Source organism: Chiloscyllium punctatum, unplaced genomic scaffold, assembly GCF_047496795.1.
Source record: "Chiloscyllium punctatum isolate Juve2018m unplaced genomic scaffold, sChiPun1.3 scaffold_1014, whole genome shotgun sequence".
NCBI classification, from domain to species: domain Eukaryota; kingdom Metazoa; phylum Chordata; class Chondrichthyes; order Orectolobiformes; family Hemiscylliidae; genus Chiloscyllium; species Chiloscyllium punctatum.
The window spans coordinates 30001-32500 of NW_027310748.1; the positions used below are offsets into that span (position 1 = coordinate 30001).

The 2500-nt window shown below is 63.6% G+C and overlaps 1 non-coding gene across 1 annotated transcript; it reads left to right on the top strand.

The window, feature by feature from the left end:
- The first annotated feature begins 1693 nt into the window (after positions 1 to 1693).
- LOC140474466 (5.8S ribosomal RNA) lies at positions 1694 to 1847 on the top strand. The gene has a single exon (XR_011959137.1). It is a non-coding gene; the product is annotated as a 5.8S ribosomal RNA (ribosomal RNA).
- Positions 1848 to 2500: the final 653 nt, after the last annotated feature.

Here is a 2500-nt window from a genome sequence, read left to right on the forward strand (position 1 = left end):
GCTTGGGGGTACGCCCGTTTCCGTTTCAACTTGTCTCGCGAGGGTGGTTTCGGGGCCAGCAGGAGAGCTCGTCGGGGTAGCAGGCCCTGCAGCCGTGGTCACCGCCAAACCCCCACAACTCGAGCAAGTGAAAAAAAAAGTAACAAATAAGAAAGGATCGTCGGCTTGGGGGTACGCCCGTTTCCGTTTCAACTTGTCTCGCGAGGGTGGTTTCGGGGCCAGCAGGAGAGCTCGTCGGGGTAGCAGGCCCTGCAGCCGTGGTCACCGCCAAACCCCCACAACTCGAGCAAGTGAAAAAAAAAAGTAACAAATAAGAAAGGATCTCTGTCGGCTTGGGGGTACGCCCGTTTCCGTTTCAACTTGTCTCGCGAGGGTGGTTTCGGGGCCAGCAGGAGAGCTCGTCGGGGTAGCAGGCCCTGCAGCCGTGGTCACCGCCAAATCCCCACAACTCGAGCAAGTGAAAAAAAAAGTAACAAATAAGAAAGGATCGTCGGCTTGGGGGTACGCCCGTTTCCGTTTCAACTTGTCTCGCGAGGGTGGTTTCGGGGCCAGCAGGAGAGCTCGTCGGGGTAGCAGGCCCTGCAGCCGTGGTCACCGCCAAACCCCCCACAACTGTTGGGCGCCTACCTGCGCGGGGCAGGAGGACACTTTCCGATTTCAAATCTCCGTTTGCCGAGTCCACCCCGAACGCACGCGGGCGGGCGGGTTCGCATCACCCTTCGTCACAAGGGGCGAAGCCCGTTCCACCGTCTCGTCAGTAGTGCCGACCGGTCTGTGATCGACGAGGGGAGCCACACCAGGTCCGGCCCTGCTGCTTGGCGGCACCGCGTCGTCGGGAGCTCGCGACAGACGGAGGGTTTCGGTGTACTCTCCAGCCACGGGAAACGAAGCCGGTGATGCAGGCGCCGGTCTTTCGCTCCCAAATCGGCTGGGTTTACATCGTTGCTATCTAGTCACGCTCCCTTCAAACCCGACGGGGTACCTATTCCCCTCACCCGTCTGTGCGTATACAGCCTCTTTGCACTTGCGGGATGGGGGTGGTGGTTTAAAGACTCTCGAGTTGCCGCCCGTCGGTCTCCGAGCTCCGTGCAGTAGTGATCCCCAGCGAACTGCCAGCAGGGCGAACGAGCGATCCCGCTCTCGGTCGGGGCGCCTGGCGTCGATCGGTGGTCGGTGGCTTGCGGGCAAGCTGCGCTGTGAGTGTGGGAACGAGTATGACGAGCCGTTGCCGCGACTCCCAGTCCACCTCGGCGGTGGCTGGGCCGGGCGGGCGTCTGCTCGGGCGAGTGCCGCCCCCGCCTCCTCGCAGGAAGTCCGCTCGCCGACACGCCGCCACGTGCACGCGTCAGTGACGCTGCCGAACCGATGGCCGGTGCCCGTTCCCGCCTCTGCTTTTCCTAGGGCAAAGCTGCTGCACGCCTCGTGATACTAGGCGGGCGACATGGTGGCGGTGATCCTGCCTCCGTCGCTGCGGTGCGTTGGGGCACGCATCGCCTCTTGGGCGCCCTGTCCTCCTCCCCCCAATAGACGTATGTTTCTGCGGGCCGCACCAGGATGGTGCTCCCCATCGCTTCACGCCACCCTGCTCCGCCCGCACGCCGGCGTGCAGGTGGCTGTAGCTCAAGGTGGGGAGCGTATGTGCGGTCCGGGTCGCTTTCCTCTGGCGAGGGAGAGACCTAAAACAAACTCAGACAACTCTTGACGGTGGATCACTCGGCTCGTGCGTCGATGACGAACGCAGCTAGCTGCGAGAATTAATGTGAATTGCAGGACACATTGATCATCGACACTTTGAACGCACTTTGCGGCCCCGGGTTCTTCCCGGGGCCACGCCTGTCTGAGGGTCGTTTGGCAATCAATCGCACTCGCCTTGGCTGGCGAGAGCGCGGCTGGGGTGTCGCAGAGGACCCGTCCTCTTTGTCCCCCTAAGTTCAGACTCCGGAGCCCTCCGGCGTCGGAGCGCTTGGCCTTTCCCCCCCACCCTGCACATTCCGTTCGTCAGGCTCGACGCCATCCCCCCGCCGGGGAGCGCGGCCTGGCGTCCGTCTGTGTCGTGGCAGTGGGGCCAGCACGGCTGTCACCGGTCCCAGAATGGCTGTCGGTGGTTCACACTGTGTGTGTGTGCCAACCCTCCTGGTCTCTGGGACACGGAGCTGCCACGAAGTGTTGAGCCTCCAGTGGGGGGTCTGCCTAAGCTCTGCACGTCCGCATTGGGTCCGTCTCTCGGTTGGCTGGCAGTGGAAAGAGTGAAGGGAGCCGCGGAGGTCCGGTGCTGGTGCGCCGCCGGCCTGACCGTGGAGCTCGCCGGTTTGACACGCTGACCCGACTCGATGGTTGATCGATTGAGAGTGCTGGGAGCTGCAGGCCGCCCGCTGCTGCAGCCGCCCGTCTCGTGGTTCGTCCTCGGCCTTAAGTGGCCGGCGGGGCGTCTGATCCTGTCTCCCCTGCTGGCGCCGAGTGCCTGGCCGAGGGAGGAGGTTTTCGTCGAACGCTGTGACTT